A 15,653-nucleotide genomic window follows, 5' to 3' on the forward strand; every position below is an offset into this window, starting at 1 on the left:
TCACTTTTGGTTTCTCACAGGACATGAACCCTGGTCTCCTGGGAGTTAAATCCGCCATGGCTCCCTGGTCATGCATTTGTTTGACCCATTCATCCACCCCACCTCCCTCCATTTGCTCTTTATACTACATCACCTTGCTCTGAGTGTATGATATTGCCGGGTGTGATGCTCTCAAATTGAGGCTGAGATCTTAACGTCTAAAAACTTCTACCGTTCAGTCTTTTGCTGTTATAGACATGTCTGAACTCACTGCCGACATGCGACTCACCCACGGATTTGCCTCTTTTGTTGAGCTGTTACATTTAGCTAGATCTTATGGGAAATTGTGTTTAAAAAATGTTAAATGTACAATAAACCATTATATGATATAATTATTTCTCTTGATCACCACCAGCTCTGTTCCAGAGCCAGATTTTAAGTTATTTGCTTTATCACCCTGTAAATGAGCCTTTTCCCTACAGTCCAGCTGGGTGTGGTCACAGGTTCCACGTCCTTACAGGATGTAATGTGGACTGTGTTTTGCCCTTAACTCTCTCTTTCTTGACATCGCAGGCCTGTCAAACTGATCAGTCGTGTAACCGGAATTAAATCAGTCATGGCTGAGTCCAGGATCTCAGGGTCCCGTCCCTGCCTCGCGACAAAGAGGCCTGAGCATTGATCCGTGATCGGGCTCTGCTCGTCAGCTGTTTTGTCTGGTGGCAGGGCAGGCGGCGGCAGAGCAGCAGCTCATTTAATTAATGCGGATTTGACTGGTCACGCCGCCGCTGCAGACTCATGGCTACCTGCTGCCCCTGCCGCCGCCGCAGAAACCTTCAGCCGTGTCACAACACCACATCAAAGAGATTTTAGAATTCCTTATGTAATTAACTCGGACCTCTCTCGGCGAGGCCATCACGCAGCTCGCCGCGCAGCTGGCAGGGGAGTTTTGTCGTGTCCCCCGCGATCTAAAAACTACCTCGGCCCCGTCGTTTTTGACAGCTGCCTCAGTTTTTAGGCGCTTGTGCGATAATTGTCATCTGCCACATTTTAATACAGACACAGACGAGCTGATGTTCAATACGGTTGACTTGTTGCCCATCAAACTGTCTGCTCTCATTTGGTCCTGGCCTGTATAATCATTTACTCAGGCACCAGTGATTTTAGAATGACATTAGTGGGAGAAAATGTAATAGAAAAATTGAAAAGGAGACAGTGAGAGGAGAAAGGAGACAAAGGGATTGAGGCTAGAAGAAGGAGAGAGAAACAGCGGCTAAATATTTGACTGTTTAGTGAAGATCACTTTTTAATATAAATCTGCTTAATAAACCTTTCTCAGCTACGCTCATATTGTTTATTTGTCAACAGCTGCTTGGATAACTCTGCTGAGTGCTCTTTCTCTACACAGGTCACCATATTTTTCTAATAGTCATAAATATTCATTAAAGTCTGCTGATGCAAACGTTCTGTAACTTGTGTATAAGGTATATATAGATGGATTTATATCTGTGTGTGTGTGTGTGTGTGTTCGCTGTGTGTGTGAGTGAACCCACACCATATTGCATGTTTGATTTCGCTATCTGCTGGCACCAGCTGTGAAACTATTGGGAATTTAAATATTTAACATCTCGAGATATCATTTTCACGAGCTTCACTCCAACATTTCTGTCTCCACACATGGCTGCTGCAAATCTCTGCCATACACGTGTCCGTGTGCATCGTAACATATGTGTTTGCAGCCACGTTTTCCTTGTCCACACATACAGTGTGTGCATAAGTAGGTGTATTTGCATTATTTATCTACGGGTTCGTTTGCATGCACACCTGTGGTCAACACTATAATGGTGTTTGTGTGAAATGTTTTTGTGGCTTTTTACATTTTACATATGAAATACATGAAAATTACATGAGCCAATATTGTGTAACTGTTGTAAACACTTGTTTGTATATAAACACCCCTATGCACACACTTTCTGCACAGCACACACACTCCTGTCTTTGTGGAGGTTGTTTCCTGTCTCAATGCGACAGTACACCATGTGCACAAAGCCAGGTCCACACAGAAATAGTTTTTACAGTCACAGATGTGGAAGAACTTGCCTGGTCTGCACAGAGCTCTGACCTGGACCCCATCTAACACCTCTGAGATGAACTGGAGCCAGACCTTCACCAAATTTAACTACATGTCTTTGCAAGATAGTTGCTGCTTGAGGTTTGGCTACTGCTAACATGCTAGCAACCCAGGTCTTATTAGCATTAGTCAGACACATGCAAAGATAATGCAGATGTCTTCCAAAATGTACCCACCATCCATATGCAAATCTCACTTCTTCGGACACATTAACTCTCTGTATTTTCTTTGCACTGAAATGTTTACTTGGGATTTTGTTGTCAGGGAAGTACATGATTTCTCCAAGCTAGCGAGGTCAGCTCTGTCGCGAACGGGACATGAAGTTAAGAGACTTTAGTCTCTGTGGCGGATTAATTAACATGGATGGTGACACACAGTTAATAAGCTATGAGAGCTGGACTCTCTGGCTCTTAGTTTTCATGTTAGGTCAACAGTGTTGAAATGTTGATTTTCTTTTCTCCCCATGAGCGACTCCACTGATCACAGCGATTCCAGTGATATGAGTTGGTTTTGCTGATTTTGAATGTTGTTCTGACCGCACCTTAGTGCTCTTGTGGCTGAATGAGAGCAAATCCCTGCAGCCAGATTCAAAAATCTGCTGGAGAACCTTTGCAGAAGAGGAGAGGCTGCAGTTGGTTTCTATGTTCTACTGTATATAAGCATTATTTTTTGTTAATAAGCCAATAAAAAATGTGACATTTGGCATTTGGTGCAGGTGAAGGTCTCATGGATGACAGTAAAGCCACATAAATGATGTTTTTACATGCAGAGAAGGAGGAAATAAACTGGTATTAAATCACAAACAACCAGCAAAAAACAGTAAAACCAGCTGTGAAAGAAATAAAGGCAGGCAGAGAAGTGAATATTTCACAGAATATATCCGTGTGCCATCTGCACATGCATACATCTATAAGCACATACATATTTATTGTCATTTTAGATCTTTTCAGTTGCTGCAGCTGGGATGTCTGTCTGTCTTAATTTCTCTTTCAGCCAATATTTCTTTTTTCCTTTTCTCTCTCTCTCTCTCTCTCTTCTCAACCATGAGATTACCTGAAGGGACACTGGGCTATCAGTGTAACACACACACACACACATACAATAACACTGAGATACGCACCTGAGTGCACACACATATATATGAGCGAGAATACAACATGCACCCAGCTGAACAAGCACACGTACATGGGTGAAGATGGAGCCACACACACACACACACACACACACACACACACACACACACATGCAGAGGCAGGCAGTTGCTGCCTGTCAGCAGGGACAGTTAGTTGAATAGCACTCATTTAGATGGAATGGCCATTTCGCACTGCCTCTGCGTGTGTGTGTGTGTGTGTGTGTGTGTGTGTGTGTGTGTGTGTACATGGATGTTTGCACCATGCAGAGCTTTGGGAATAAGACACTATTACCTGAGAGAGTCTATGAGAAACTCTGTAAATATTGACAAAGGGAGAGCGAGCGAGAGTGAGATGAGGCAGAGATATGAACCCTGAGGGGGTCGGGGATTGATAATTTAATGGTTTCACTGGGAGAGAAGATTGGATCGAGAGCAGATTGGCGGAGAGGGAGAGGAAGAGGTGGGATTTGAACCCTCACTGTTGCCATGGCAGCATTTGGCTGTCAGACAAGGCAAATGTCCGCAGCTCCAAAGAATTAGTACAGAAACCACTGCAGAGAGATGCGTCGCATCGCCGTCAGCATCGCAGCAGCTCGACAGCGACGGGAGGAGAATCTCGTGGCAGGAAAGACCTTTTAACTGAAAAAACAATTAACTTTTCTTAATTTAAAATTAGCCTTTGTTACGAGTCAGCTGCTCGGAGGGGCGCTACAGCAGGACTTAAGGGCACCATGCCGCCATGTTTATATGTCAGGTTGAAAAGAAGAATTAAACGCTCCCAGAGGAAGAAGAGAAGAGAATTATGAGCTTCAACCCCACAAGGGATTTCCATCAAGGGAACACTAACAGTGAGGTCACAACAGACATGGAACACAAGGAATTATCAATGTATTGATAATTATGTGATGATCTGTTTTATGATGCCACACCTGCCAAGCTTTCACAGTGATAACTGTGGTAGACGTACCTCTCCAGACTAACAGTGGCTCTTTGATTTCGACAAAAGCAGCCGCTCATTTCTGGGGCTGCGACCATTGACTTCACCTGCTGAAATTCTCATATAGTGTAGTAACATCTGGGAGAGGTGTGACACCATGCAGAGGGCGTTAGAGGTCTGCACAGGTCAAAAATAATAGATCGGATCCAAAAAAAACTAGCTGATGTGCATGAATCAATACTAAAAAACAAAAACAAACACCAGGCCTGCTTTGAACTGGTGCTAAAGTTAACAGCTTATTAGAGCAGACAAACACATTATATAAACAATTTGCTACATGTTTGCTTGTGTATATTTGGTTTTGGAAAGGCGACTGAACAAAGACTCAACCCTCCACAGATGTTTTTACTCGGGCCACATACAGGCTGCTTCAGAAGTGCCTGACACACCTGTTATGACTGACTGATGACTCCTCTGAGGAGGCGTTCAGTGAACGCTCAGGTCAGACTCTTAAAGGTCTCAGACAAACAGGTGATCCCTCTGTCCTCTGCTGGCTTGTCTCCAGTGGTGGAATCGAACTAAGTACGTTTACTCAAGATAAGATAAGATAAGATAAGATAAGATAAGATAAGATAAGATATACTTTTATTGTCCCTGTGGGGAAATTATTCCTGGACTCCGTCCAGCTGCAGTTTACAGGTGTAAACAGAAAAGACAGAACCAAACAAGAAAGTACAGCAGCGACATACTTCACAGAAGTAAATATATATATGTATATAAACAAAAGTATATTAAAAATATATAAATACACACACGTATATATACATATATACACTCAAGTAGAATACAATTTTGAGGTACTTCAGTAGTTCCATATACTTCTGCCTCACAACATGCATTTTTTTTTTACTCTACTTTACACATTCAGACTGATCATAAAAATACAATCAATGAATAAATGCTGATGTTATTATGACTATAAGACTTTATTTGATCCCCCGGTGGAAATTCACAAGCTACCCATCAGTATATGAAGTCATTAAAATTAGCCCCATCTTTACCAGCTGCAACATTAAAGTGATGCTTATACGTTAATGTGTCAATAATTATAATTCAGTGATGTTTACATTATTAATACATTCTACATAATTGTAGTTTTACTTTTGGTACTTAAAGTATGTTGTGATGCCAACACTTTTGTACTTTTAATATTGAGGACTTACAGAGTTCTTGTTTCTTCTTGTTTTTCTCTGATGTAGCTTGGCATTAAAATGCACATTTAGTTATAAGAAGTAACAGTGATAATAAACTTTATTTCTACAGCGTGATACTTGCATAAAATGCCTCCACAAAGTGCTTCACAAATAACAGAATAGGATACAGTTAAATAAAAAACGGGGAAAACACACACAAAAGACATAGCCTAGTACTTATCCTACAGTTTAAACTGTGCCTACACGTGCACTAATCAATAATGTAATATGTAGTAAATAAAGTGCATGAGCTTGCAAAATGGTCGGTGCTCACTGTCAGCTGTGAGCAGGGGGGTGGGGATAATCATTGATTTTATTGAACACATGTGACATCGCTCTTTTCATTTCTCTGCCGCCGCTTCCTCTAAATGTGTAGTTTTCAATACATCTCACAGTAAATGAGTTGTGAGTATCACATGCGCCTTTCTAGCTGTTAAAAATTAGGCATATTGCAATGTTTGGTCTTATAATTCTGAACTGTTTATGTATATTTTCCTCCCAAATATTTGTAGTCTGAGGAGGAAGCTGCTCCAGTTGCTTATATACGCCTCAGCAGCGTTGACTGGTTTTACGGGCCCATTTGAGGTTGACTGCAGCCATAGATTTGGCTGTGTGGAGCACTGCGGAGCACGTGTGGCATGTTTTATTGTGTCATTAAAGAACCAATATCTTTCACTCGCCTGCCGTTTTATAAGGTATAATTAGCCGGTGAACAATGAGTGAAACGCACCTGTGAAGTTTCCATCCAGTTTAAAGTTCATCAGCTGTAGTTTTAATGATTCACTTCTCAGTGCTTCCTCCCCACCTACCAGTCAACAGGCCAGTCTGGGTGTCGTTTCACATCAGCAGCTTCTCTGCTAATGAGCTGCTGCTGTGATTGTCAGCCGTAGCAGAAGCTGAAGAGCTACAGAGCTCAGTGGTCGATTCCAGGCGAGTCGACACTGACACTGCAACAATGTCTGAACTGTTTAGACAAGAGGTTTTTTTAATGTCGGAGACTTTGAGGACACGCGCGAGTACGATGAATCAGCTTTTCAGCAAAGTGCTAAAATCGCCAGAAATATTATGACTCGCCACATTTTAGGATTAGGGCAGCAGCTAATGATCATCTTCAGCATCCATTAATCAGTTGATTATCTTTTAAGATAATTCATCATTATTCAGTCTATAAATGTGAGAAATAAAGCTTCCAGAGCTCAAGGTGATCTGACCAACAGTCCAAAACTGCAGCCAGTCGTGTTCCCTGTACACTATCTGTCAACTCGGGCTGTGGTTATTGGTTGCTTTCATCATCGATTCATTGCCAGATTATTTTCTTGATCAGTGGTTTGTTTTATAAATGTCAATAAATAGTGGAACACCCTTAGCTTGATGTCTTCAAACTGCCTTTTCGACTAAGAAACAGTCAAAACTCCAAAAATATTCAGTTCACAATTATAGAAATCAGAGAGCAGTAACAAATCCTCACATCTGAGAGGCTGAAACCAGCACGTTCACCAATTTTTCCAATTATTCATTTTCTTTACAATCAATTAATTTATCAACTAAGAGTTTTAGCACTGCTGAGATCCCACATGAAACACTTACCCTTCAAATAAGCCATTTAATTCAAAAATGAAAGAATGCTAATTAACATTTGTTTCTCATCTCTGCCCGTTTAAGCACATTTGCTGAAGCACTGTACAATGTTTTCGTACACTTCAATAAAACTGAACTTACTTTGCTACCACTATAGCTGCTAGTTTCATTGCAGAGCATTTAATGCACCAATGATGAGCTGATAAAATGATTAATTTTTACAGATTAAATTACCAAACAGTTAAATTCAGCTCCATCTTCCCCCGCAGCCTATAACATTAACAGGCTGCTTGCATGTTACATGCAAAATAATTCAGTTATCAACATTATGCTTCATAAAACTTTTCATCATGAGTACTTGCGATAACTGTGGAAACAAGTTAAATGGTGAAGTTGTTGGCAAACAGTTGCTTATTCACACATTCAGCAGTTATGGAGCGACATGATCATTCATTTGGTGTCGTGTTTTTTCCCACTGGACTAATTTAAATTCAATATATTTGCTCTCTTTGAGCTCTCAATTGAAACAGCACAAAGTCAATATATTTAAAGTCTGACCTCATTTGTAAATATCTGCTTGTTCTGAATCTGATGCAGCAACAAACAAGTTGGGACAGCAGCAACAAAAGACTGGGAAAGATGTGGAACGCTCCAAAAACACCTGTTTGGAACATTCACAGGTAAACAGGTTGATTGGTAACAGGTCTGGGAGGGCTCAGTTGTTCACATTGAGGATGGAGCGAGCTTCACTGCTTTGTGAACACATGATTGGATAAAGGAGATTAACACCTGGACTCAGGAACACTTCAGGGAACTGCTGTCAGTGAACAGTTTGTTTGCTAGTGGTTGAGTCAATTTTTCTTTACATTTTACACAACATCCAAACTTCTAAATGGTCTTTTATGTTCACAACCTCATCTCTAGCTGTGTCTGTCTATTGTGAAATGCTGAGCAGGTCATGTTCAGTGGGATTTTAGAGCTTTTTTACCGAATACAGCTGCCTGCGAGGCGAAAACCGAAGCCAGAGAGTGAAACAGTGAGCTGAAACTCGCTCGAAGCTCCGTAAAGCCAAAGGAAGCTGCTGATTTGGGTGTTAATTCTTCGTAGGTTCATCATAACGAGCCACTCTTTCACATTCACATCATCATCTCATAAATTCTCATTAGAAATATATCTGCTTAAATAGCTTTTAATACTTCTGCAGCTTCACTCAGTGGTTTTAACGCCGGACTTGTAACAACGAAGTGATTTTTTTCTTCCAGCTCTGTGGCTTTGCTGCCGTGATGATAACACTTAGCATTCTGGTTTTAGGCAGCGCGGCCCTGTTTTGATCGTCAGCAGGCACATCTTGGTGGACAGACACACAAAGACAGGACAGAGAGGCAGCAGTGTGATGGAATCAACATTGTTGATTTGTCATTTGGTTGGTACACTGCGAGCGGCTGCCAAACAGCCACTGATACGGTTGCCATGGAAAGAGCACTGGTTTGGTGCATGCGAGGCAAAAATCTGATATGCTGCCATTCTGGGTCTAGTTCATTTTTGTGTTGGAGATTCACTCGTCAAATGCAAACACACGCAAAGGATGGATGAGTCCTGCTATCTGTCAGCTTATTCGCCATTCCCTCAGTACAAGCTTATCCTGCTCTGTCCCTTTACAGTATAGTTGGTGTATAGAAGATGGTAAAATATGTTCTGTAGCTGGAGTCCTGATAAGCAAAGAATCAGCCTCACTGTCAAAGACATCCTGTATTTACCTGTGAAATATTCAGATTTTAGTGCATGCTGACGCTAATATCACTATAGAAACCAGACTGAGAGAGAAAATGAATTTTAAAAAGTGTCATTTTTCCTCAGCTTGCCTCCTCCTCCTCCTCCTCCTCCTCCTCCTCTTCTTCTTCTGCTTTTCATTTTCCAGAACACTTTGACAAACTTCCAGAGTCGTAGTTTGAACTTGTTGCTGCTAGCTCGAGGTTTGCAGCAGGACATGAGAGCTTTTCTGCTCTTAGTTTTCCTTGTCAGGAAAAGTGAGACGTGTGTGCTTTGCTGAAAACACAACTTGCGGCTGCCTTCTACTTTGTACTGTGTTGAAGGCAGCTGTCAGCGCAGGAGTTTACACCCCTGTCTGATCTTTGATAGATTTCTCCCTGAATGATCGTTGACTATTTGTTTAGAAAGGGGAGAAACTTTCTGGTGGCTTCGTGTTTGGACCTCAGATTGGAGATTTGAATCAGATTTTGCTTTATTGAGTCTGGACTGAAACAGAAATCAGATTTTAATCAGATCTAAAGCGAGAATCGCAACACGACACATGATGCCAATGACGCATCGAGACAGCAGTAAAGCAGCCGTGGTTCTTTATACTGCTGTTTTTATTCCTACTTGCTGATTGTTACTTATCTTTGTTGAACTCATATTGTTCAACCACATTCATTGTATGTTCTGACCAGAGCTGCAACAACAGTCCGAAACCTAAAGAAGAAGAGCAGCCAATCCTCACAACTAGATTTTTTATTTGTATTATTAATAATAAGAAACTTGCAACGAAAAGTGCTTAACATAAAAGCAAATAATAAGAACATGTGTAATGAAACAATAAAAACAAGGAAAATAAAAGGCAAGATAAAGCAGCTGTTCAGGAGGAAGCGATGTTAAACAGATGTGTCTGAAGATTTCATTTAAAGGTGTCACAGATTTAGAACCAGTTTCTTTCTGTTTAATATGCTCTTGAAGCTAATCAGCTAATGAAGGTCGGTGTGTCAGAGTAGGTGCTGTCGTTGAAAAGCTTGTTGTTTTGGACTTTTGCTCAGGTTGAAGGTGGATGCTGTGAACTCACTGAACTCCACCTACAAATAAAACAATCTGTTTGACCACCTGAGATGAGAACATGCTGGAATTATGAAGGTGTGAGTTGCTGCAACAAAAAGCTGAGCGGCTACTGAATGTGGTGTCAATCAAACAGTCAGGAAGTAAGTAAAGTCAAATCTCCTGTGTGGGTGGAGCGCCTGTGTGCAGGGCCTGTGATAAAACACGCCATCCGGTAACATGCATATGCATATCTACATCATTACCGCTGGATTTGTCTGAATTCATTTTGCTTTTGAGGGGCTGAAGTTTACACTTGATGCCGTCTTGGCAGCAGCAGATAATGTGCAGGAACAACCTCGACGTAACGTGACATTAAGGTCATGTGATAAAGATGGCCTTAAGAGTGTAAAACGTGCTCAGAGCCACACCTTTTGTCCACGCTGAAATGAGAATGAAACTGTGAGACAGACTGATCACTTTAATGGTCCTCTGACTTTTCCTGTAGCGCCACCATCAGGTCAAACTTTCAATTTGACCAGTGCTTTGGGTTATGACATTCCCATCAGGCTCAGCTGTGCTTTGTGTTTAGTGCTAATTACAAAATGTTAGCTTAATGACGTGCTCAACTAAAATGCTAAACAATCATTATATGTCTTAAACAGCAGCAGTTAGCACTTTCACTGTGAGCATGCTAACATTAATATTTTTCCAAATGTGCTCAGTTAATCATGTTAATAACGTAATAACACAGCAGTTATTTTTGTGTCTGAATTACAGCTTCACGTCTTTACACGCAGCACATCATTTTCCAGATTCTTTGTTGTTCGTTGTTTGCTAAAAGCGAAAGATGTCTGAACAATGTAGACATTAACAGTCTCTGCTAAACTTCAGTAATTACAACACTGCCTGTAAATAGCTTTCTTAAGGAAAGTATCAACTCCAAAAAAAAAAAAAAAAGAGTAAAGACACAAGAGGCAAAAGAAAATTATAAGATGCCAAAACAGGAATAAAAGAATTTCACGGCTCATTAACCATTGATTTCTGTCAGACCTCATCGCTGGAGAGCAACATCAGCGCGAGAAGACGAGTGAGGCCGCGGACGGAGACATGGAGGCGCTGCACAGAGACCAGCCGCATAACAATATATCTGTGCAACAATTAGCAGCGCCGAAGCTTCTCCATATTGTCGTCATGACAACACCAGGACAATGTCGGTCGGGGTTCAAGCGGTTGCAAGACGACAGAAGGCGACGATGGAGAAAATAGAGTAGGAAAGGCGGGGTCGCAGACGCCGCGAGGAGAGGAGACAGATGGAGCTGAGAGAGACGAGTCATCAGAATTTGTTTGGAGGGAATTTGTCGTCTAGAGTTTAAATTCATTGTGAAATTACAGGAATGTGTGTTGAGGACGTTGAAATGGTACAAAATAAAATGTCATAGAGACACAGAAGCCAAAGGATTTGACTGATGGCTAACTATGAATAGATTTATGTAGATATATAAATAAATTAGGGACATGATATATTGGCTCAGTAATTATTTTGGCAGGGCGCACAGCATGCTAAAGCAGGTATACGAGCGTCCAGTGCACGGGGAGTTCACACTGCACCGCTGAACAGAGTGAGTGAGAGTCCAGTTTTGAATCCCGCTGATGAAAGCATAAAGTTGCATAAACTTCTCAAGTAAGTTATGAGAGTTACAGAGCATTATACATAATTCCTGAGGCTGTAAAATGGCACAGTGAGCAAATGCCGGGGTAATGTAAGGTTGTGCACACAGTGTAAAGCAAAGTGAGATTGTGCAATTACGGCCTCAATAGCACGGAACAGCAGGGGAGCGCTGCCACAGGGGGTGGACACAATAACACGAATACCCGTTCAATCTAATATATAATACAACAGCTGTGTAGTAAATGCTAATACCACGAGTCTGTAATATTCAGTTTTGGCTGAGGCTGTGTCACTGAGGTGATGATGACTCAAACTCCTCGGCGGCTCACGAGGCCGCGTGCTGCTGTAGCAACAGCTTTGTTATGTTCCAGCGAGCGATGTTAGAAGTAGTTTGGAAGCCTTTATAGATTTAAGGAGGAGTGCTGTTTGTTTCATGTGTGCTGGTGCTACAGATGAATGGAATAAACAGCCCTTTGCATTAAAGGGGGTGTCCAACCCATTGCCTTTAAGGCCCCAGTTGAAACGGGATGGATTGTAACCACAGGTCAGATTTTTCCTGCAGATTCCTTTCATGTTTGTGCTTTTGATGAGTCTCGTCTAGATGTTGGCACTTTTTTTTTTGACTTTTAGCTATTTTCATTTGTGAATGATCACATACGTACATCTTTATTTAATGAAAGGAGGATAAATGTGCTTTACTAAGTGTATAGAGACTGGACAGATACTCATGGTACTGTGTGTACAGTTTGTTCACCTTGTAGCCTCTTGAGTTTTCTTTGGTGTTTGAAGCCCAGCATGCATAGGTGTTTCCTTCCTCATAAATAATTTGCAGAGCTTTATCTTTATGAAGAATATATAAATCAAGCATATTTGACCCTCTTATTCTTCACCACCAGCTCTCTCATTCAGTGGATTAGCATGAAGCCTTCAGCAGGGATGTGCATGTGCATCCTCGTGCGTATCTTCAAACAAAAATCAAAACGTTGGTCCGCAGCGCTGCTAGTTGTCAGAAACTCAACATGGTACCTTTAACAGGTAATTTGCCACAACTTCTCACCTTGTTGCAGCACAGGATGCGTTCAGTGCACGACATCACCGCTGGGTGCGGCTCTGCACTAAAAGCATAAAGCTGAGAAACCTCTGTCTGAGCCGTGCCAGCTCAAAATGTTGCGGCTTTAAATATTTCCCGCAGGTTTACCTGTTTTGGTAAATCTTCTCCTCGCAGCATTAAAACTCCACAGCTAGTCGAGTGGAGCAGCCACCTCACCTGAGTCATTACTGCAGCCATTTTATTCATTTTATTCATTGAGTTGTCATACAGTGTGTTCACGCCTGAGTGCGACTCCCGTGCCCTGTGGGCCACTGTAAGGTGAATTGTCGGAGCTTCGGCTCACGGCTGAGGTGATTCTTTCCAGGGCCGTCAGGGTGAGGGGAAATGAGGGGGTTTTGATAAGAAACAAGCGTGCAGCTTGAGGCGGGGGGCAATTCTGAGACCTCACAGCCAGCAGAAGAAGAAACTACTAATCACACAAACCCTTTAACATGAATTAATGCAAATACAGAAAAAATCAAAAGCTTAAAGGTGTACTGATTAGCAGACGAAACCTCCTTTTTAATATCTGCCAAAAGTTTTCAGCAGGAGTTCAAACAAATCTTGGAGGTACATATTTTGGAAAAAACTGTATTATATATTTATATCTTTGTATTATTTTGTACTAGAACCCACCTACAAATCCGCCCATGCAGAGGACCAACATCCCACTGAAAATGAGATTAAAGGGAAAGAAAAACAAACATATCCTTGATTTTGCATAACACAATTAGCAGAGTGTGAGGCTGTCAGCCAGTTGTATGGGAGGTGAGACTGAGTCCAGATCCTGTGGAGGAGCTGGACGGTTTGAGGAGGGCGACAGAACAGAACAGCGTGTTCCCACAGCGCTCCTCGCTATAGTTCCTACACTCAAAGCAACACAATGTTTCCTTCACTCCTCAACCGGATCCTATTAGCAACCTCAACAATGAAAACACTGCATGTCTGCTGCAATAAATCACTCCCTGTTTGTGTTATGGGATGCCCGCACTTGCAAGAGCTAAATTCAGGAACTTACTGTAGACGCACTCAAAGAGAAGTTTGACTTCAATAAAAACATAACTTCTAAAAGATCCCCTCCAGACATGATTTCAGATGGATGTAAAATACTTTGCGTTGAATAATAATTTGTGTCTGATGTGGTTTCTCCACACACAAAAAAAGTTCAATTATCTTGTTAAAGTCCTTAAAATGACATCCAGTCCTTCTCCCTCATTTAAAATTCCAGCTTCTGTGAATATGTAATTGTTTTTCCTTTCCAAAGTTTAACTGTTGGACACAAGATGTCTCCTACTTTACTGAAAAGTCTGTTCTCAGGCTTCAGATTTCCACATCACGCTAGTCTAAGTTACTTTTTGGACCATGATTGGCTTCCAAAGGAATCCTGATGGCACGAATCATCGCTGGCCTGCCCCTTGAATTGTGATTTTCAATGGGCTCAAAGAAACTTTTGTGTCAAACTCTGCACGTGCATCATTCTGCACAACGAAGCTCAGACATTCAACCGCAGGAACAAGAAGAAAAACACATTTTTGAGAGGAAGGAGACTGTAAATGTGCAAAGAGAGGAGAGTGGAGTAACTACAGAGCTTTATTGAAGGATTACTTGATGTTTATGGGTGTTAACCAGAGGAATACATTCTGATTCTATGTTTCCATGATTAACGTGTTGCAGTTTAGGAATTCTGAGGTGTTTGCCATGTTTTTAATTGCCATCAAAATATCTTTGTTGTATATCATGCACATTAGTGTGTCGTGTAGTCGAGTTTAAAATGCTGCTTCTTGTCTATATAAATGTCTCAGCAGTTTAAAATATACCTGTGAAAGACCAAAATACACCTGTGACTGCAGGGCTTTTAGCACGAGTATTCAAATTATTTAAGGTGAGTACATACCACACTGTACTTAATTACATTCGTTAGTCACAGTGGAACCTGTCAGTGTTATATCTTTATATTATTGGGTTATTATTATTGATGCATTAACATGCACTTAGCAGTTATAGCTGGTTGAAAGGGAGCAAATTTTACAGACTTTATATTCTTCTTAACACAGCATCAAATTTTATCAATTGATCAGTTTTTGTTTGTAAAATCTTAATATGAAAAGCAAATATTTGCCTCTGAGATGCAATAATAGAAGTAGAAATACAAGCATGAAGACGCATAAAATACTGCACAGGTGAGTCAGAATTGTACTTTGGTACAGTCCTTGAATAAAAGTCCTGATTTCCACCATCGTCTTTCTGTCTCCAGAGTCAAAACTTCACATGAAGAAGCAGCTTTTAGCCCAACAGTGAAAGCCACAGACATGTTGAATTAACTGCATACTAGAGATAATGTTCACACAAGAAGCAACATGGCAAAAATCTGTTTATTCATATTTCTATACTGCAACTCCTGCACTTAAATAAAGTTGCATCATATCTTCTCGTCAATGCATTTAATTTGTTAAATAATTCACTCATGACTCTTAAGTAGAACCGAAAAGTAGTTTTATTATCGCTATTAGACACATTAGTCATTATATTATTACTTAGCTATTTCATTAGTTTGCAGCCAAAGACCTTCCAATAATAAGCACACAGAGCTTACGCTGCTGTAATTATCACATTTTAACTTCATGAGAAAACAGAGGATCTCAAACCTCAAACCGGCCAACAAGTCGCAGCTGGAGCTCGGCATCGCTGGACAGTGTGAGATCAAATAAATCAAATAAAATCAAATAAATCACCTGTTATTGTGCCGATAATCAGCATTGATCAAAAGGAACAGGATGAGGATGAGGATTTAATGATTAAGTATTTGAGTAATTTCTCAAACAAATCACTAAACAGTCCACAATTCTTGTTTATACTTCTTAACTGTGATGACTTTCTGACGTTTCTTTGCATTATGTGACAATAAACTAAACACACACTAGAATTTTGGACTGTTGGTGGGACAAAACGAGCATTTCGGAGGATGACGCCCTGTGTTTTAATAAACTGCGATGTGTATTTTTAACAACAATTACGAAATCATTAGCAGGTTAATCAACAGTAAAAAATAGTTGCAGCCCTCGTGAACGACATGCTGCAC

This window comes from Chelmon rostratus, chromosome 11 (genome assembly GCF_017976325.1).
Source record: "Chelmon rostratus isolate fCheRos1 chromosome 11, fCheRos1.pri, whole genome shotgun sequence".
Classification (NCBI taxonomy): Eukaryota; Metazoa; Chordata; class Actinopteri; order Chaetodontiformes; family Chaetodontidae; genus Chelmon; species Chelmon rostratus.